Genomic DNA, 23704 nt, shown 5'->3' on the forward strand with positions numbered 1-23704 from the left:
AGCTGCCACCAACCACTAATATCATCTACTAAAAAGGCCACTACCAAAGGGTGTCCAATTATTACTGTGCAATATTATCCAAATAGTAAGTGTGACTGAGCAGCAAGACTATTGGAGTAGCTTTGTACAATATCACAACATACATGCAATGTACTCTAGAGCTTAAATTATCTCTACACAAAACAGCCACAGTTGAAAGGTTTAAAAATATTTAATAATAAATAATAAAACCCCAAGACAATACTTCTTACTACACAGTGCTAATCAAGAGTTCAGATATCACAGGAAAATGCTTAAAATAATACTGTAGAAATGTTCTGACATAAATATAGAAAACAGCTAGATTAAACTTACTATTTACTATCTTTTCCTAATAGCAATCACAGTTCTAAATAAACTTACATACAGAGCAAAAGCAGAGTACTGGTGAGTTGTTGTCAGCTTTAGACAAAATCCAAAATGCTGTCCTTTTTTCTGTACTTAAATTGATAACAGTACTGCTTCACATTATATAATTATTGACACTTCTCTGGTTTTCGCAGGCTAACAGCAACTCAGAATTTAAATTTCTTTTCATAATGTGCACCTGCAGAAGGCCACAGCAATAAAAGGCATCATATATGTAAAATCTAGCAATTAACTCTGGTCTCAAAACAATAGAAGGAATGTCTTAGCCTAGACATCTTGTCTCCAAGCTTTGAGATCAAACTGTCATACAATGCTTGATTTATCAGTTTTCTTCCATCAGAGTGCACTGTGGTTACATTTTTGAAGTTCAACATTTAACACAATTTTGTTTACATTTTAAGAAGACAAACATGAGGATTATATTTATACTTACAATGATATAGAATTATCTACAAAATTCCATCTAGCTAGGCTGGCAGCCTTTACATATCTTCACAGATACAATGTTCATAAAAAACAATTCTGTATATTTACACACACACACACACACACACACACACACACACACACACACACACACACACACACACACACACAGTTTATGGCTGATACCAAGTAATAGCTCATTTCCATGATGGCTGTCTCTGTGGAGATGAGAAATAAAGGCCTTAAAATGACCTAGGACTGGGCTGCAGTCTGGAAGCTGTTGGAGTTGACAAAATGGTGGGAGTTACTGACCAGCACTGCCTCAACAAAGCTAGAGAAAGGGATGTGATTCAGCCAACTGCAGTACTGGCAGTTACTAGAAAGATAGAGAGATGTACAACATGTGAAAGAGCTGGAGACATATGACTGGCTCAGTCAAGCCAGTTTCCAAATGAAGTCTTTATTTTGCATATGTGAATTGTGTGATGCTATGGGAGAAGGCACAGCAGCCAAAAGTTGCCATGGAAGGGGTTACAACAACCCCAAAGAATGCCTAAATGAAATCCTTTCTGTAGGATTGGTCTCACTTAGGTAAGTAGGGTAATCAATAGATAAACACTGCTATCATGGTATGGTGCTCCTGCGAGAAAACATATGACAGAGTAAGTACTGTATGAACAACTGTAAACGTTCTCAGCCTGAATCACCAAACTAGAGAAGAAACAGCAACATATATGAAAAAAAAAACATAAAAACATACTAAATATTGCTGAAGCAATTTATGTTTGGTGGAAGGTACTATAAACATAATGGTAAGAGACACCTGAAGAGGCAAGGGAACTTGTCCATTCTTCCAATATCAAAAACAGAAATAGTCCAGGAAGCAATATACTGTTATAACAAAAACTGCTGATGTCACCTTTCCTAAAGTAGCTCTTCCTGAAGGCAGGAAGCTCAAGAAGTACGACTTTGATGACAGAGTATATCAAAAAATACTGCACAGTATAAATTCATTTGATCAAGAAAAATCTGGTTATGTTGCTGACAATACTATCACAATCATCAACATTTCTGGCATCAAGAACTTGAAACATCAACTGTCTGTATTGTGCTACTCAAGATTCTTTACTATCAGCAACTTTACTGGCAGATAGGAAATATTAAAATATGTAGTACAGTTGCACTGCATTTCAACTGCAACAATACATACAATCGTTCCGTAGGAGGGCTGCAACCCCCAGCATCCCTACTCCCCCTTACACAAATATATTAACTGTACAGTCTTCATGTTCTGCAGAAAATGGCCCATCCGCTTGAGTTTGTGGTAGCTCAGGTGGATGAAAAAGATTCTATGGCACCTATCGAAAATAGTAGGGGAGGTTCCCCTGATGCATTTAGTAGTACAAATGCCACCCCAGGTATCAAAAGAGGCGACTAGCCTAGTCACACTAACTTGGTCAACAAAAAATAAAATAAATAAAAACAACACATCAAGCTAAACAGTTACTAGTTTATCTCAGTGGAACAAGTAGCAGTGGTGGCCCACAGCACTTTATACTGGAAGACTTCTTGATTATTAATGTGATTATAAAAGTGGGAAACGGACTATGGATAAACAGATATGCCAATGCCTGTATACAGAGTAGCATCATTATTTCAATAAAAGATAGTTCTCCAAGATGGTCTACATTCCTAGTTGCAGTAGTAATAACCTCACATTTAATGTTAGTAAATACAGCTTCAAAGGACTTAGCACAAAGGAAATTTATGATTACAAAATACATGGTCAAATCATGAAGAAAATGCCATGACTAAAGACCTAGGATCAATGGTAAGAAAACAAGTGAAACTTTGACCAGTGTATATTAACCACAGTAAGAAAAGCGCATTCTATATCCGATATAACTTTAAAGATCATGTCTACTTACTCCATGGATATCCCTGTATAACAGCACCGATCTGATCCATTACTGAATTCAAAGCTGTGTTTTGGGGCATTCCAATAAACTACCTGGCGCACATATGATCTAGGAGTCAAATGCTAAAAGTAAATATCAATAACATAAAAAATACTGGATGACACCATCCAAGATTATAAAACAAGTTTCTATCTACTATTAGTAAGCAGTCAACTTCCTTTAAAATTAAGCTTTATATATGCAGAAAATATCAACAAGTTCTTTCAAAATTAGTCTAATGTATTTAACTATTAGTTTCCAAGTATTCTATTTAACTTTTTCCTGCCTAGTATTTTCCCATGTTTTATAATGATTTTATAAGTTTTTTGAGTGCTTTCTCATGTATAGTATTTGATTCCTTCTTGTACAATGTTTTTAAACAATGTTTTTAGGCAATGCTTTTTTAGTTTGAGCATGAGGCTTAATTGTTTTTCACTGCTACTTAATCATTGTGTAATTTTTATTGATTAATTGGCATTTTAGAATCTCTATTTAAACCTGTGCATTTTTTACTGTGGTGTCTGATGAAGCAACTTTGGTTGTGAAAGCGCTTACCACTTTGTACTTTGCTGTGATTAAACATTTGCTGTGTGTTATCTTGGTGCATTTTTTACTTTTTTACTTTTTACTTTTTACCTTTCATGGTGTTACACCTACCAAGCTTCCTGAAGACCAGTAGATCACAAGCTTGACACTTGCACCTATGACTCAGGAGCAAAGACAAAGAGGAAAAGTGACCAAAGTATTCCTAGCTGAGAACTCAACATAAGCAAATCAAGCAATATGAGAAAGTTGCAAGTAAGGTAATCACAAGAGAAAACATAACCAATAAGAAACAGAACTGTACAATTCTTCCACCCAGACAACTGTTAAGACACTATCTGGAGCCCTGGGAAAGATTCTGGAGACTTCATCTTTGTGAAGACACACATCAGACAGAGGCATTTTAAAACAGGAGAAAATAATTCACTAAATGTAAAAGAAGCAACCAAATGACTACAATTTAAATGTAACATACTGAATAAAGCATACGGAGGTGGAATAACAGAAATATTTATGCTACTCAAAAAAATATCACTGGATAATATATTTTATAAAATAAAAATACAAGTGAATAAAAGGACACAATATGAAAATAAAAACTGGTAAAACTGTTTAAATTGCGGAAAATTTAAGAAAGTGCTAATTCACAGAAAGGGTGGTGGATGACTAACAGTCTTCATGAAGAAGGAGCCTGGTCTTAATGAATATTTATGATTTGGTACATTCATGAATATTCATGAGCTCACCAATGGAATTCTGTGATTAATTATTTTCAAATGTATATAAGAACTTCAAGATGTTTCTGAAAATTTACACTGATGAAGGCTAGGTGAACATCATAGCCGAAACTGGTCTGTTCATTCTTGTGTTTTTTTTTATCTTTATTAACTAATTAAAGTTAGTTACACAGCTCACAGTTGCTGGCTTTTGTTTTGTCTACCAGGTAATTTTGAGCCGTGCAATCACTTCCGTGCAGGGGAATTCTTTTCGAGTGCTTATTTTTTTCCCAAAAACTCTTTATTCCATTTTTCAATAATAACAGAAATACAACATATCAAAAACATAAGTCGACAATACATATAAAAAACAACCATAAAAGCTAAATACTAAATATATATACACTATGTACACTAGAAGTCACTACCATCAGCAAACAAAGGAGAGAAACACTTCTTAACATCATTTGAAAGCTAAGAGTATAAAGGGCATAGTTTATCAAGAGATAGAGGTAACAATTCAATCACTTGTTATAGACAGGTATACTAGGGAAAGCATTTAGGTGTACTGACGGGAAAGGAGATAAGCTGCTTATAATGCAAGCTTTGTTTAATATAAGTTTGTCATAGCAGGTCAGTGTAAGGTCTACCTTTAATTGTTGAGAATTACATCTAGTAGATAACCCCAATATTTCTGATAGTAATGTTTTGTTTTGTTGTTGTATAAACTAATTTGTGAGATGAGATATATTTAATAGCTAGTTTGCTAAAGTCTTCCCATATGATTGGAGATGTGACAATCCAATTTTTTGTGATGTAAAATTTAATAAGGGCACACATTGTGATAAGGATATGTTTTAACATTTTTGGAAGTTCGTTTGTGTTGGCATGCAATACAGCCGTCTCCCATGACAGGGTTGCTTTTTCATATCCCATCTTCTCTAATCTAGCTCTTAAAGAGCACCATAGGTTGTGTACCTTGCTATAGTTCCACATAACTTGGATAATTATCAGCTGTTTGGTTTGGGCAGTGTGGGCAAATGGATGAAAATTTGGGATTGAACTTATTTAGCTTTGATGGGGTATAATAAACATTGTTATTTATCATAATTTGTGTGTATAGCAGCCTCTTAAAGGGAATAAACTTAACCGTATTTTCAATGGCCAGTCTTTTGCTTTCTTCAGTAAGTAACTGGTTTTCCCCTTGCCAATAAGTTAAGAATAATAGAGAATTCTGGTATTTTATGCTCATTACAAGTTTATATGTCCTAGAGATTGTTTTCCCTTTAGTCGCAAGATTTTTAGTATTAGTTTTACTAAGTTAATGTCCTGCAGGTCGACATTAGTTTGTGAAAACTTAGCATTTATAAGATGATGGATTTGGCTAAGAATTATGGTATATTTCTTAGGAAGGTTGAGTTTCAATCTTAGTTGTAGAATATTGGATTATTTCCATTTGTAAATTTCCCATATTGTAAAATCTTTTATCGGGGGTAATTTGTTAGATTTAGGGGTTTATTATTTATTAATAGGTTAGGATTTAGATGGAGCGGTTGTATAAAGGCAAGAGCATTGAAGATTTGTATTCATCTGAATAACTTTTGAGTAGTTAGGATTATATGCTTAATTAGTGGGTGTAAGTTCTTTGTGACTAAAGCTTTTTGATTTAGGTTTAAAAAGGGAAGAGATTTGGTGTTATATCCAAAGGATTTAAGTTGTTCAAACCAGATTTTGGTCCACTGAGGTGTCCAGGTATTAATGTATGGGTCATGGTTTATTATCTGTATTAGTCTGTAAGCAGTAATTATACTACAATAAAGTTTGAAGTCCGGCAAACCCAATCCCCCCTTATCCTTGGTAACTACACGTTTATCATATTTAATTCTAGTTGATTTGGGATACCATAAGATTCTTGATATAGCTTTTTCTATATGAAGAAAGAATTTTTGGGGAATATTTGAGAATGTGGCATTTAACTGAAAGAGTATTCTTGGTTATAGATTCATCTTGACAACACCAGCTTTTGAAAGTAGAGACATATTAATATTCTTCCATCTATTAATATCACTTTCAATGTTAGTCCCTGTGCATAGTAGGTTATTCTTAATGATTTCCTTAAAGTCGGGGGTAAATAGTATTCCTAGGTATTTTATCTGGTAGTTAATCTTGATCTCACTCTCGGGAAAGTAATATTCCTTATGGCCTATAAGATTCAAGGGAAATAGATGGGATTTATTTGAATTTAATTTATAGCTAGAGATTTCGGGGAACTTAACTATCGCTTTGAGTATTTTTGGGAGATCAGTGGTGGGAAGTTGAAAATATATATTTAAATCATCAGCAAAGGCAGAGTATGTAAGGTTTATATTAAAGATTCTAGGTATATGATGGAAGTTTTTTTTTTGCGAAATAAACAGGAGCAGGAGTTCTAGATAGAGATTAAAGAGGTATGGGGAAAGAGGGCAACCTTGCCTTCTGCTACTGGAGAAGGGTATAGGGTTAGTGTTGAACTTATTTATCTGAATAGTGATAGAAACTTTCTGATATAGAATCTTAATTATCCTTATAAATTCTTGAAGAAATCTATATAAAGGCAATATATTAAATACAAAATGTAGGTTAACTATCAAAAACCTTGCTAAGGTCAGCAGTGAGAACATATCTGGGGTATTTATCACTGTTAAGAAGTCCGATAGTGGTATCTAAGAGGAGGGTGTTGTCGCTTGTTTGTCTATTTCTCATAAAGCCCATTTGTTCTTGGGAGATGATGGACGGGAGTATATTTTTAAGTCTGATCCAGGCACCAGTTAAATCCAATTTATTGAGCGCTTTCATCATTTAAAGCACCAGTACACTGTAAAAAATATAATGCTCTGCTGCCGTATTTTAATACAAATTTATTAAATTTATTATACTTATTTGGTATGATTTTATTTGCATTTTTTTATTTTATTTTTTTCTATGTTCATGAGTTTTAGAGGGAGCACTAAGTTGACGTGTGCACAGAGATGTTTTGTGTATTATATTTTTTACATTGTATTGGTGCTTTAAATGTTACTTTACAGTTTTTAATGTTGAATAACTTTGAAGTCATGTGACTTGGTTTTTATATAAAATGGTCTTAGTTAAATGAGATTTTCATTCTGAGGAAGTCAGCTGACTGATGCAGACGAAAGCGCTCAATAAATTGGACTTAACTGGTGCCTGGATCAGTCTCTTCTCGTTTTTTACTGCAAATCTGCTCTGGTTCTTGGTTTTTGTGTGATATTTTAAGTCTATTTCCTATAACATGAGCTAGGATCTTAAGGTCAGTATTTATCAGGGCAATTGGTCTATAGTTGGCTGGATCTGTTGGGTCATAGTTTGGCTTGGGAATTAACACAGTTTTGGAGTTACTAAGATAATTATCTGTTATACCGTATTGTATTATATAGTTGAAAACTTTTAATAAGACTTTGAAAATAGGTTCCATAAATTGTTTATAAAATTCAGAGGTGTAGCCATCAGGCCCAGGAGATTTACCTGGTTTGAGTTCATTTATCACAGCTTTTATCGCTTTTAGTTGCAAGGGTATTTTTAGAAGTTTTTCCTGATCGTTGGAAATTTTATATTATGTATAAAATCAAGACATTTGTCTGAACAGTGAAGAAGGGGTAAGTTATATAGTTTATTGTAAATGTCTTCAAATGCATCTGCAATGTCTTGGACCTCGTGCTTCAAGAGTCCTTCATACTGAATTTCTTTAATCTTTGGTTAATGTTTATTAATCTACCTAGGATTTTTTAGGGTGCTTGTGCCTATTCTGAATACTGATACATTGATCTTAATTCTAACAGAGAAATATTTTCTAGATAATGTTTGTGTAATTGTGTTTGCCAGTTATTTTATCCTCAAAAAAGCTCACATCAGGTGTAGTGCAGCAAGCAAAATTGTAGTCCAAATTCAAACACAATGCAGCAAACAACAGTGATGCAGCAAGCAGAGATAAATCCAACTTTGAACTCCAAAGTTTAATCCAAATTCAAAATGTAAGCACTTTCATCCCTTAAAACATTAATACAGGAACTTCATCAGACAAAGTACTTTACATTCAGCTTCCTTTTAAAAGGCAAAACTTGTGACCTCACTTCCTCTCTTCCATTCATCTACAAAAAAGTTTTTAAAGCACCACTGTTTTTTTTTTAAATGCAAGTACAGCACAGTAAGAAACTACATGCATAAAACCACATAAATAATGCCATGCTATACAAATACAACACAATAAAAAGCTACATTTATAAAATCACATACATATTACAACAGTTTGTCATGTAATCTAAACATGAAAAACAGTTGTTTTAAAATCCTAAAATGCAAAAAGAATATTTAAGCCATCAAACTCTAGCCTACTGAATGTGTTGATAAATAATTCAGGTATTAAGTACTGAACATTTAATATTTAGCAATATCAAATCTTATTTTTTCAAAGTTTTAAGTTTTAATACACTGGAAACTGACTGGCTGTCATTCAAGCCTGGCCAATGAATACAGTCTAGTCAGATTTGCCAACTTAATTCTGCTTTCTCCAGTAAATAAGGCCATGCTCCACCTCAACTCAATCAACTAGATTGCATTTTGCTTAAAATCAAAAAGTTACAAATGGGCAACCATTATTTCAAGGAGTGCGTTAAAAGGACAATTGTTTCTAAGGGTTTGCGAATGTGGCGCTACCCAACAGACCTTATAACAAATTCCCAGTTTCATAGAGAACTTCTCCAGTTATTTGACCATATTTGACCATTATGGATTTGAGTATATGGACATGGTAGTTAAAAACAATGATACACAAACTGAATCACTGGGGGAAGAAGTAAAGCTTTTAGATGTCAAAATCATTCAAGACCCCCTTTTTGCTACTAATAACTTTGAATACATTCGTATTTTTCAATCTATAGAAGAGCAAATGGACACTATAAAAACTAGGAAATACAAAAAGATTGCTAGAGATGAAAATGAATACAACAACAATAATGCTTACCCCCCCCCCCAAGTTCTCAAGAGTGGACTTTGAATGGGAGACCTTTATCTAGTAATGAACTAGATAATTACTCTGAGAATCAGGGAGCAGGTAACAACTTGGATGACTCTTAAGACAATGAGGAATATCCTCCCCTGAGACGGTCACAGTGAATCAAAAACCAACAACCCCATCGTATGAACACTTATGGGAATCAATAATACAAGCAAATGTCCTGGAATCCAACCAAAGAACCGAAGTACACCGCGAATGGTAGCAAAAACGGCAGGAAACTCGATTCAACACAAAGAAAGTACTCTTTATTTAAAACACAGTACAAAGGTTTAGCGCTTTCATCACACTAAAATGACTTCCTCAGAACACATAATGTGTAAAAACACTCCCATATATATACTAGTACTTAATTGAGAAAACCGCCCATAAAAACAATTATTCAATTAAATATACAAATGTAAAAGGGATAAAATATCCACACAAATATCTATTCATTTTTGACAAAAAGCATGTCCTTTCAAATATCAAGAAACTTGAAACTGAATAAATGCAAATGTTTAGACCTCACATGTATATTTACAAAGACAATAATTTGATATAATGTAAATATTTTAATTTTTATATATAATTTGTAAATATTTGTGCAAAGGTAAACACCAAACCTAATAATAATATAGTGTGTATTGTGTAATACAAATTTCTTTATTTATGTCCTAACAAGGGGTTTGGTGGGGATCAATTCATTCAACCCCGGAGATACAGATGCATTGAGTCTAATCTGCCATCTGATCTCCTTCTCTCCCACCACTGCCTTGATGTTACCCCCTCTTGGGTTCGGATATATCACTTCCAAAATTCCAAACTTAAAACCAGTGCATTGCGGGTTGTTAATCAAATGACGGGACAAGGCATTATTGGTATCACATTTTCTGATACAATATAGATGGTCATATATCCTATTCTTAAGGCATCGGTCAGTCTTCCCCACATAATAATTCGTACATATTTCACATATAGCCAGATATATAATATGTTGAGTCTGACAATTTCCATGGGAAAACTTAACCTTGCTTCTGATACAATTATTTAATGTGATACATGGTGTCTCCAATATATATTTACAAAAATTGCAGTGCCCACATTTTTTTGTACCCATTTTGTGTATCTTATTTCTTTTGTGAAAACTTATGGGAATCAACAAGAACAGAACTTCCAACAAAGGGGGAGTAGAGGGAACAGAGGACAATACAAGGACCCCTGGAAGGTGAAACAGGGGAAGTATTAAATACTGACATTCCACTTCAAGATACGACAGAGACTTTCAGGGGGGGCACAACTGAGACGGTTTTGTTACCAGCTGTTTCCATTCATTTTAACACTATGTGATTTTAGGGTGTATAATTTCACTATGCTTGAATTAAATGTTCATGTTTGTAACCTTTTCTCCTAATAAACCAGCCAGTATGGTGAATACACTCATGGACTTAAAAGAGTACATCAGAAAATTAAATTTGAATCTGATGTTTCAAGGGGTAGAGAATGTTATGCATCCTTTACACATCTCCAGTACCTATAACCCCCCATTCACCCCTCTTTGGACATTTTTGAAAGGGTATGCGAGTTGCATCAGGACTCACTGTGGGAATATGTATAAGCACAGAACTAAAAATAACAAGTGCTGAGGAAGAAATGGAACTTATTTTTTTGCCAACAAGCACAAATTTGAGGGTCATGAATCTGGATAAAGTGGGTGGTGTTGTCCTTATGTGGAAAACAGATTACATAAAGAAGATGAAAGAAATATTGAGTAGTAAGACATATGCACACAGTTCACTGAATGAACTAAATGGAGCATACAGGAAAGTCCGTGGCTTTCTCAAAGACCTCTTCATTGATGAGCTCATCACTTTAGAGGAACACAGATTTTTAACCACGACTTTCCAATCACACCTACTATTTTTGGGGTTCCAAAGATACATAAGGACATACACCAACCCCCTTCTGTCCCCATTGTCGATGCTAGAGGTTCTATAACACATTCACTGGCAAAATTCTTAGATCTACAGCTAAAGTATTTGTTAAAATCCGAACCTTCATTATGCGTCGACTCATGGGATTTCTTAAAGAAAATCAATACAATTGAGTTTAATAACTCTTGCATATTCATAACAATTGATGTAAGGGACCTTTATTCTGTCATCCCTCATGACTTGGGAATAAATTGGTTTTGTGACTATCTGGTGTCAAAGGGAGTCAGACAAGATAAAACTAATATCCTGGAACAACTTTTAGACATAGTTTTAAGAAACAACTATATTGTATTCAACAATGAGTATTACATCCAGATAGAGGGAGTAGCAATGGGTGCAGCATGTGGAGGCATGTATGCAAATGCAGTAATGTTGGAGTGGGGAAAAGAAATTCTTATTTGAGTCTACTTTTTTCCAACATTGCCACATGTATACCTGTTTCCTGGATGACATATTCATCCTTTGGAATGGCCCAAGAGAACAAATAGATCCATTCTTAGATTATATAAACAATTCTACATCTTTTTTAAAATTCATGCATTCTGTGAACGATAAGGAAATTGCTTAGCTTGAATTTTACTTAAAAAAGACTTAGAGCATAATAGATTTATGGCTGAAATATGCCGTAAAGATACATATTCTAACAATTTTTTACACTACATGAGCTGCCATTCATTCCACCAAAAAGGGACAATTTGTAAGGGCAGCTCGTATGGTGTCATTAAATGAATGCTTTTTAAAGGAATGTAATAATTTGAAGGAAATGATTTTGAAAAGAAGTTAAACATCTGATTTAGTGGAAAACATCATGAATGAAGTAATAGAAAAAAGAGCAAGTGGTCGCTTTGTACCCTTGTTAAATTCTGAATGCAATGTAGACACAAATTATGAAGTTAATACAAGTAGTAGTAGTGTTAGATCTGAGTCTGTAGTCTACCACTCTAGTCAATTGGATGTTGAAACAACTGAAAAAGGAAATGAGTTTAAATCATGTTTTCTAACCAGTTTTACCACGGATGTATACTTTATAAAGGACATACTAGTGAAAAAGTGGAAACTCTTAGTATGTGAAAGGGATATAAAAGCAATTCTAGGTGACAAACCTACATGTGTGTTCAGGAAAGGACATAACATCAAAACACTACTTGAACATCAAAAAGAGGCACAACGTACAGGGTACATGTACAAATGTGGGTCCTGTAAATTTTGTTCCTATATTTTAGAGGTTAATGAAGTAAACATCAACGGAATAAAAATAAAAATCAGGAACAGATTTTCTTGTACCACTGAAAGAGTGGTCTATTGTGCCCTTTGTGAACTATGTTCGTGCTTTTACATTGGAAAAACAAAGCGTAAACTCAAAAACAGAATAAGTGAACACCTTAGGAATATCAGGGACAAATGCCCACTTAATGCACTTGTTAAACATATAGGGCAATATGTTGTTGTTGAGTCTTTCGGCTTTTCCCGGTTAGGAGTCGCCACAGCGGAACTCCGGTCCGCTAGTGATTGGTAGTTGACTTTTACGTGCCGAGTTACTAGCCCTGATGCACAACCTTCAACAAAGGTACGCCCATTCACGCATGTCTCCACGAAGAAGACGCTCTAGCTGAGAATCGAACTGGACAGCGTCTTACTGTGAGGCGACAACGCTACCGCAGCACCACCACCGCGGGTCATATAGGGCAATATAATGAACATAAATTCAAGTTTGTTATATTAGAATCAATATCTCCCTCAGTTATTGGTGGAGCATGGCCTTATTTACTGGAGAAAGCAGAATTAAGTTGTTAAATCCGACTAGACTGTATTCATTGGCCAGGCTTGAATGACCGCCAGTCAATTTCCAGTTTATTAAAACTTAAAGCTTTGAAAAGATAAAATTTGATATTGCTAAATATTAAATGTTCAGTACTTAATACCTAAATTATTTATCAACACATTCAGTAGGCTAGAGTTTGATGGCTTAAATATTCTTTTTGCATTTTAGGATTTTAAAACAACTGTTTTTCATGTTTAGATTACAAGACAAACTATAGTAATATTTATGTGATTTTATAAATGTAGCTTTTTATTGTGTTGTATTTGTATAACATCGCATTATTTATTTGGTTTTATGCATGTAGTTTTTTACTGTGTTGTACTTGCATTTTTTAAAAACAGCAGTGGTCTTTTAAAAACTTTTTTGTAGATGAATGGGAGTTTTACCTTTTAAAAGGAAGCTGAATGTAAAGTATTTTGTCTGATGAAGTTCCTGTATTAATGTTTTAAGGGACGAAAGCACTTACGTTTTGAATTTGGATTAAACTTGGAGTTCAAAGTTGGATTTATCTCTGCTTGCTGCATCACTGTTATTTACTGCATTGTGTTTAATTGAGCTTTTTTGTTGATTTACTGGTTTGCTGTCTTTATCTTCAGTTATTTTATCCCCCCGGTCTTTTGAGCACTTATTTTGAAGTTCTAATTCTGCAGTCTTGATTTGGGTCTCCAGTTTATTTTTGAGGTTATTATATTTTTTCTTGAGCCATGCAGATTTTTGGATAATGACACCTTTAATGACCACTTTGGCAGCCGCCCATTGCATGCTGTAAGGAATTTGAGTGGTTATTAAGTATTTTTCAAGTTGGGCTATAATACTAGTGATTTCCTGTGCTACTTCTTGGTTTTGAATGATTTTAAGATTTAATGTCCAATTATTGAAATAGGGGACATTTTGTTTATAGGTTTGAAAGTTTAGGGAGAGACTGATTTTTGAATGATCCGATATAGATCTGGGTGATACAGTATATTTTAGTCTATGAGAAAGCAAGGTTTGGGAGATTAGAAAAGCATCTATTCTGGACCAAGTTTTATGAGTGGCTGAGAAAAAAAGTGAATCTTGATATTGTTTTATCATATTGAAAATTGATATACAGGGTCAGTTAGCTCGAAAGTATTTTGTAGTTCTTCAAATGCTATAGTAGTACGTGGAGAATGCCCGTTTTCGTTATGCGATCTATCTTTGTCTGGGTTTAATAAAGCGTTCCAGTCCTCACCTATGACGTACAGATGATTTGGGTAGTTAGCTAATATATTAAAGATTTCATAAATGAAGATATGTTGATTTGAGCAGGGGCTGTATATACTGAGAAAGAGTAAAGGTTTATTTAGGGTATGATATTCACTAGTAAATAAAGCCGATCTTCCATTAGGGTCATTTTTAATAGAAGTGATCCCTTCTTGGAAAGATTGATTTATTATAATGGCTACTCCCCTAGAATAAAGAGCTATGACCTGCAGCAATTATTTGCTTAACCCATTTTCCTTTCCTTATCCCAGAGTTGACTATCCAAGTGAGTTTCTTGCAGGAAGGTTACTTTGGACTTACTTTGATATGTGAGATGCATGATTAAATTTCTTTTTTTATCCAATGTCCCCATAACATTCCATGAATCTATTGATATAATTTCTTATTTTGCTTATAAGGTTCTTTACTGCTTGATAAGCAAAAAAGTAGTAATATAGCTTGTCTGTTTTTGTGTTAAGCTTTAACATAACTAAAGTAACTTCTAAGCTCCTATACTCTATGTAGGTGCCTAACCACCAATTCCTCTATTTTAGTGAATATGTATGTATTAGGAAGCAAAAAACAGCTAGAATTTGAGCTAAAGTGATATATACATCGAGCAAGGGGATGTCAAAAGTACCCAGAATGTTCCAAACATGAACAATCATGAGCTACAAACTGTGCAAAGCCTGCCTATTTTGTTATTGGTATTTGTAGTATATTTACTATCTGACCTCCTATGTTAATATGTTAGTTGTTTAATTACTTGGTATGTATAGGCTGAGAGAGAGTAAATGTTTGGAAAAAGTTGATATCAGCAGGCACTTGTATGTTATATTTCTTAACATTGCTAAAGATATTATAAATTTACCAAAACATTTTGTATAGTACAGGTCTAAGAGATGCACTTTGGGAGAAGCGAACTTTGAAATTCCACACATTCTATATACTCACATTATAAGAGACTGATTGTACTCTTTAAGACTACTGCATATTTTCACATTTATAACTATGCTGGTAATATACATACCACATCATCTGTCCTTTGTTATTAAAAAGCACAATAGTAATCAAACTTAGAGAGAGTTCACATCCAGGTCCACTCAATTGTTTTTCAACTAACCAGTGTCACCTTCGCAAATATGCTTGAAAGAAGATTCTATTGTAATTCACTATTAATGGTATCTCTAGTATAAAGACTTACCAAATAATAGTCTGTATGTCTCAACATATTCAATTATAATTATATATATATATATATATATATATATATATATATATATATATATATATATATTTTTTTTTCCCCCCTCCCCTGGAGAGAAGAGAGATATGCAAAACAAGTGAGATAAATTTCAATATTTCCACATTATTGGTTAATCTATTAGCCACTTTGTGTGTTTGAAGTGAGTTATTGCAATCACTGGTGACCAAGAAAGATCTAGAACAGTAGTGTAGCTGATATTGTAGGTTCATTAAGTCATAGGCACCACCAAGTACAAACTAGTCAGCAAGATATTGGAACACTGTTAAGTAAAATATATGAACTTACTAATCTCTAAGTAACATATTAATTGGGCTGTTGCATGCAAATGCCTCAACCAGAAGTACATGACCCTGTTTAAAAACGTTTAGTGCAGAAATATATGCTTCTTTAGTTTTTTTTTTTCCTTCCCCCTCCCCTTGGTTAAGGTAGATCATTTTGCATGTATAGCTGAAATAATACAAGAAACCACAATTATAATTATTGAGAAGTGTAATTATAATTATTGTGAAGTGTTTTAAGACATGACAGGATATTAGAAACCCTTTGTTCCAGATGCCATTAAACTCCTTATTTCTTCACAACTGCAGCAACATAAAGGAAGGCATCTTTGAGCCATTTAAGCATGCACCCAGAAAAGGGGAGCTTTTCATCATTCATAAGCGTAAGCAGTTACTAACGGACATTACCTTTAGTTATCCTGTGCAGTAGAAGGTCTTGTAATAGTGCAGGAAGGAAGGCAGAGTTACTAATGCCAGTTACAACATTTTCTTTTTTGGATTTTGTAGAGCAGGTAACTTCTTCTAGAACTTTCTTCTTGGCATTTAGAGCAGTGTAGTGGCTTGAAATAATAGATATGAGGTTCCTTTGATGAGAAAAGGAATGCTGTGTTTGAAAATAGTTAAGAATTATTTTTCCAGCTTTCCCGACCCGTTATTAGCATATAATCCGTTCCCAGAGATACATTGGGGCAGGAAACAAGCCATTGATTACATCATAGAGTTGAAAGGTGAAAGGATCAAGAAACTTCCTGGTTTTGAAGAGGATTATGGGAAATGGAACGCTGAAACGCTAAACAGACCTCCAGGCCTGCAAATTAAAATGGAGGTTTTGTTTCTAGATGAATTTAAGACAGAAACATGCAGAATACCTTGCTGAATCTCTCCTAGAATTGTCTTTGGCTTCAGAGAAGGCGAATCGGGTTGTTTCAAGCTGGATTAACTTTGAAGAGCTGCAGAAAAGTGGATTTTGCCTCCTCATGGGGTTTAAAGGGATATTTTTTCATCTTTGTGACAGAAAATTAAGGTAGCAGGGTATTTAATTTGAAAACAAATCTTTTTTTTATAAGGTAAGTGCAATATTTACTAAGTTTCTGGCGGTTTTGCTTAATTTCAAAATGGAGGTCTTGAGTTATTGTGATTTTATGTGCTCTCCATGTAAAGTTCTTCTTAGCTTTATATGCTGCTAATATTTGTTGAACATGTGCCGAGTTTAACAGTCTGATATATATTTGCCTCGGAGAGTCATTGGTTTGTGCACGCCTTATAGCTCTGTGGGCCCTTTCTATTACTATGTCATTCAGGAGGTCTTTATTGCTCAAGAGAGAGCTTAGATTTCTTTGATTACTGGATTGAGTTGTGCATTTTCAAAGGTCCCTGGAATTCCTTTATAATGAAGTTATTGCGCTGGCTTCTAAGTCTACCATTTTTTGTTGTAATTCTTTAATAGTGCTGTTGCTGGTCTTGCTTGAGTTCATTTATTTTTAGTTCATTGTCCATAGCTTTGGCTTCATTCTGTTCGAGACTAAGCATAATTTGGTCCAGACTAGAGGCAGATGTGGTTAATTTATGTGAAAAACCTTGCACTAGGTTGCAGTGCATTTTTAATTTCCATTGTTAAAGATTGTTGGAAGTGATGTCTTTCTCTGTGTATATACACAGTTTGGTTTTCGTGGTTAAAGTTTCCATTTGATCTGGTTGGTTCTCCATTTAGTGTCCAAAGTTAGATGCTTGGTAATAAAGAAGTTTTTATTTAGTAGATCCTGTTCTGAGAGATGCTTTTTCCTTATTTTTCTTATTTTAGGCCTGTGTATCTGGAAGAATCCACACCATGTGGTTCAGGGCTCAGCTTCCAGTAATAGTATTTTTATTCAAAAAGAAAGGAATCCCGCAAAAATATAGATGAAAAAAGTAAGTGTTCATATTCCTGTTTTAATCCTTTTCTTTGAGCGATGTGCCGACTTAAGGTCAGATGAAAGTTTAAGTTTCAGGAGCTGCACAGTCAGTGTGCATACAGGCTGTCCACCATTTTGGAATCCAGAAACACATGTTCTTATGAAAATGCCATTTGCAGCCACAACAGAGTTTGTGGAGTTCAACAGCAGTAAAGGTAGACTGTAGTTTATAAACATGATAAACATGAAAATCGTATGGCAGTATACTCCATATCTACTTGCCTACTTCTGTTCAGAAAAAAAGTGGATGGAGGCCATGCAGAAATGTCAGCAACATTCCTCAATAAGTGTGATTTGGCTTTTGATGATCATTCACATCTCAACTGCTTACAAGGCTAATCTGAATTTAGGAAAAACGCTGCCAGTACTTCTGCTTTACTTAGCCCATTTATCTTTTTTATAAGCTACATGCACAAAGAAATCTTTAAATATGTGCATATATCTAAATAGATGTAAATTAACTACACCAGTATAAACTAGCTGCATGCAGAATGCACTGCACCTGGAAATGTTTCTGACATGTAAAATGTCTGTCACACTAATTCAATATGCTGATAATTATCATCTGTTCAGCAAATTCCATTAAACATTTACAGCATACAGCCCAGACAATCCAGCAAAGCATTGAAGAATGAATCATAGACTTACAGCTCATAGTCAATGCCAATAAAACTAAACTACTCTTATTTCTCCCAGGAGAAATCTCTATAACATCAAAACACAAAACAATTAATTGGACTAGTTACTCATGCAAAGCTACTTAGTATTATCATAGACAATAAACTAAATTTTGACAAAGACATCAACTATATCACTTCAGAAACCTGCAGAAAAGTTAGGCATGCTTAAGTCAATTGCAACAGCCTATAAAATCTTGGTAGATAATTATTTGCATCAGAGTGACAGGTTAAAATAGTCAAGGGGTGAGAGACTGTCAAGGCAATACAACAAACAGCAGTAGATGGAAATCTGTCTAGCCTAGAGATATGCAACAAATTCTAGGACATTTTGAATATTTGCTTGGCAGTGCCTGCATAGATCCTTTTATACTACGGGTAGGCTGTAAAGAACGTTCCCACAAAGTACTTCTTCTTCTTTCGGCTTTTCCCGGATAGGGGTCGCCACAGCGAATCACCTGTCCGCTCGTGATTGGCAGTGAAGTTTTACAGTGTTGAGTTGTCAGCCTGGCGCCCAACCTTCCACAGAAGGCGTACACACGCACTCACACCTAGGGCCAATTTAGAGTGTCCAATCCACCTGCAGCATGTCTTTGGGATGTGGGAGGAAACCGGAGCACCTGGAGGACACCCACGCGACCACAGGGAGGACATGCAGACTCTGCACAGAAGGCACCCCAGCCGAGGATTGAACCAGTGAAGCTCTTGCTGTGAGGCGACAATGCTAACCACTGCACCACCGTGGCCGCCCAACGTTCCCACAAAGTACAAAATAATGAAATGTAGATAATGTTTGAAAACAGATATCCAACAATAACTAATACAACCAGTGGGACTGGAATATCAGTTAACACACAAATTTTTTTTCATATAGAAGTAATCGAATTATATTAACATAAACATTATACCTAACATATATTGCTATATGTCATATAACCTAAGCAATATTACATAAATTATTAAATTCCTGCTTTTTTCTAAATGAGAAACATATTTATTAAACCACCACTTACTACATACAGTTGTATAACGAACCACACTGGCACAATCCTAGTCACAAGCATTTTACATCACAAACCATACTGACACACTCCCCTACACAAGAAATGATGATGAACTGGGATGCAAGCATGTATCAGAGGGCAACAACTACTACTAACACTAAGAGTATGGTAGGAGTTAAAAAGCAATAACTAGGAAATGGGTAAAGAATAGGAAAAATGCAAAATAATAGAAACAATCAACAAGAGGGAATTGTACTAAAAATGTAAGAAAGTGTCTATGAAGGTTAGAAAGAAATGGTGGATTTGGTATCAGGTTGTTGGAGAGGAGTGAAAAGCAAGACAGAAAAAGAACAAATCCAGGTATCCTACTTGTAAAAATAGATGGAAGGGTACAAATAGGCAGTATGAGAGTAGAAAAAATGAAGGTAATCATGATTTGCTGAGTCATGAAGAGAAGGGACTAGAAGATTCAGTTTCTTGGTTGTCTAAGCAAGTGAAGAATGCTATTAAATGTTCTTAAAATAGTTTGAAGTTTGGTTAATTAAATTGTTAGAGCTAGAAAGTTAATAAGAGAAGCTTTAGTGAAACATTCAAATTATACAATACAGAGTTGTGTCATAAAAGTGTGAACTATGTATGGGAAGGATTGTTTGTTAAAACAGATGCTTATTAGGTGTATATAGTCACAATGGATATATTCACGTAACAAAGATGTGCATCATGCATGAATATTGCACATTGTGAAAGATTATGAAGAATATGTGTTATAAAATTTATAAAAGGCATACTCCTTAAGACAAAAAAATAAGGTATGTACTTACCATAATGTTCCATCTGAGTTGTTGTTTTTAATTCGTCTGCAACCTGAGGGACTCGGATCTGGTACGGATCAGACTCGGCCGCATACTCCAGCATCAGATCCAAAGTCCAAGAGCCTCCCATACTCATAATGCCCTGGTCTCCCTCCTCCCCTCAGATGAAGTTTGTTGCAGAACAGCAGCATCCCAACCTAGACAATCATGCCAATAAACCTAGCATTACCCACAAAGGACTCAGCAAAGGATGAGCAACCCAGAATAGGGGGATATGCCTCTTCCATCCAGTCCACTACACAGCCCACACAAGGCAGGGAGAAGGAGGCTGAAGACAAATGAAAAGCAACAACTCAGATGGAACATTATGTTAAGTACATAATGTATTTACCTGAAGTTGTTTTCATTTGATCTTCAACCTGAGGGAAAGAGTTCCCAGCTACCAATAAACCCTGGGAGGTCATCATGGAAGGATATTCCAGAGCATAGCTGAGCCAAAAGATGCCCTGCCCCTGGAGAGAAGATCCAGTTTACAATGGGAAATAAATGTGTGCAAAGACACCAAGGTAGCCGCAGAGTATATAACATCCAAAGAAACCCTGGACCAAAAACCCACCAAAGTAGCAACAGATCTGGTTGAATCCGCCCAGACATGCCCTGGTGGAGACAATCCTTTGCTCGACAGGCCAAAGAAATGCATTCAGAGATCCATCGAGCAACAGTAATTTTGGAAACTGACTTTCCCAAGAATGGTTTAGAACAAGAAACAGAACGTTGAACCGATTTATGAAAGGATTTTGTTCTATGCAAAAAGAAACGCAGCTGCCTGTGAACATCAAGCAAGTGCAATTTGTATCCTCCCTTATTTTGGAAATTTGGAAAGAAAACAGGCAAATTGATGACCTGGTTAATATTAGATTCTGATGCCATCTTTGATAGGAAAGATGGATTTGGGCTTGAATCCCAGAAACCCTCTTGGTGGAGGTAACTGCCACCAAAAACACTGTTTTCCATGACAGAAACTGTAAATCAACAGTAGCCACTGGCTCAAAAGGAGGAGAAACCAAAGCCTGTAGCACAAAGGTAAGATCCCAAGGGGGCGTGGGGTCCTAAATCGGAGGCCTAAGAAGGAAGGCGCCTTTCAGAAAGGCCTTACAAAGTTTAGAAGAAGCCAATGAAGCTGAATTCTCACCTATGTGAAAGCTGGAAATCACTGCCAACTGTACCTAACTGTAGAGAAGCTAGAGCCATGATTAAAAATGTCCGCCAAGAAATCCAAAACAGCCGAGACTGGCGGAGTGAAAGGATCCAGGTCATGTTGAGAGGCCCAGATCGAAAAATGCTTCCATTTACTTGAATAGATCTTCCTGGTAGAAGATTTGTGAACCGCTACCAAGATTTTCTTAACAGAAGACAGCCTGGGAGTCCTAGCTATCATAGGAACTAGAGTAGCCAAAGCAGTGAGCTTCAGGCTGGCTAAGTCTGGGTGAGGAGTCCCTGAGGGATGTGTAATCAGATCCAGAACCTGGTCTAGAGTCCATGGGGGACACAATACGTGAGAACAAAAGCTGTAACCACGAAGCTGAGCCACCAAGTTTAAATAAATCCAAATACTGGTCTTTTATTGTATAAGAAAAACAAAAACTGAAACCACGTATCACAAGCGCTTTCGCTCGGATATTCCGAGCTTTTTCAAGTTAGTAAAACCATGTAAAGCACAAGTTTAAATAGTTGCTTGCATTGATTAGCAATTGAAACAATTATGTAATTAAAGCATTGTTCAATTACAAGCCATCATTTTAAAATATGAAAATGCATAAAAAACTTTCATTAAAATATGAAATAACTTTCATTCTTTTCAATAAAACCAAAACAGGTGTTCACACTGCATAATGTTCCAAAGCACAAAGTTAATAAATTTTATATTAATACATCAAAAGTGCTTCACTTTAAAAGACTTTACTGTTGTTGCAATTTCATTGTGGTCTGTACTGTGAATTCTTTTATTGGGAAACCCATTTGTGGGGACTAGTTAATGACATCTTACTCTAGTAGTTCAAAGTTGATAAAAGTTAATCAGTATGTATAAAATACTTTTCCATTTAAAATGTATAAGTATTTGGTTGTTTTTAATCTGACATTTTATCATAATCTGGCTCTTCTAAGTTTTAATACTGGTTTGATACTAATGGTATCATTTAATTTCATTTTAATTTCAAATTTATGGTTCTGGAGCAGGTGAATCGTGATCTAAGAGGGAGGGATTGGGAAGCTACTCTTGAATATAGGGAATTGGTGTGGCAACTTAGGTTAAATGCAGGAAACTGGCCTGGGTTAAATGATACCATTAGTATCAAACCAGTATTAAAACTTAGAAGAGCCAGATTATGACAAAATGTCAGATTAATAACAACCAAATACTTATACATTTTAAATGGAAAAGTATTTTTTACACACCGATTAACTCTTACCAACTTTAAATTACTAGAGTAAGATGCCATTAATAAGTCCCCACAAATGGGTTTCCCAATAAAGGAATTCACAGTACAGACCATAATGAAATTGTAACAACAGTAGTCTTTTAAAGTGAAGCACTTTTGATGTAATAATACAAAAGTTATTAACTTGGTGCTTAGGAATATTATGCAGTGTGAACACCTGTTTTGGTTTTACTGAAAAGAATGAAAGTTATTTCATATTTTAATGAAAGTTTTTTTATACACTTTTACATTTTAAAATAATGGTTTGTAATTGAATAATGCTTTAATTACACAATTGTTTTAATTGCTAATCAATGCAAGCAACTATTTAAACTTGTGCTTTACATGGTTTTACTAACTTGAAAAAGCTCGGGAACATCCGAGCGAAAGCGCTTGTGATACGTGGTTTCAGTTTTTGTTTTTCTTATATAATAAAAGACCAGTATTTGAATTTATTTAAACTTGGTGGCTCAGCTTCGTGGTTACAGCTTTTGTTCTTGGTTCCGTTTTCTTTGAACTGTTCTTGACACAATACGTGAGACCACAGAGTGGGGAACCAAATATGGTGAGCTCCGAAATGGGCAATGAGGATCACTGAGCTCCCCAGCCATCGAGCTTTCTGAATGAACTTGGGAATCAGAGGGAGCAGAGGATAAGCATACAGTAGACCGGAGCGGACAAAGCCTGAACTAGAGCATCTCTGGGGGACTCCCCGGGAGTGGGGTTCAGAAAGAAATACTCGCTGTACTTCGTGTTGGAAGGAGAGGCAAAGAGACTGCAACAAGGCTGACCCCACTTTCGAAAGATATTGTTTGCCACTGAAGGATTCAGAGACCACTTGTAAGGCATCAGAATAGAACATCTGAGCCTATCCATCAAAATGTTGGACTTCCCCAGAATGTGTGTTGCCACCAGAAAACAGCTGGTGGAGATTGCCCACTCCTACAATCTCATGGCTTCGTGACAAAGAGGTTAAGATCTGGTTTCTCCAGTTTGTTGATATACCAGACTACTGACATGTTGACTGTCTGCATGGCAATAGTCCCCAGAGGAAGAATGGCATGGAGAGCTTGCAACGTCAAAAGTACCACCCTCA

At 35.4% G+C, this 23704-nt stretch overlaps 1 protein-coding gene across 1 annotated transcript in view; it reads right to left on the bottom strand.

The window, feature by feature from the left end:
- AGPS (alkylglycerone phosphate synthase) overlaps positions 1–23704 on the bottom strand; it is a 1624661-nt gene that overhangs the window by 877676 nt on the left and 723281 nt on the right. The window lies entirely within an intron of this gene.

Source organism: Protopterus annectens, chromosome 6.part0 (genome assembly GCF_019279795.1).
Source record: "Protopterus annectens isolate FY-2018-M chromosome 6.part0, PAN1.0, whole genome shotgun sequence".
Lineage (NCBI taxonomy): Eukaryota > Metazoa > Chordata > Ceratodontiformes > Protopteridae > Protopterus > Protopterus annectens.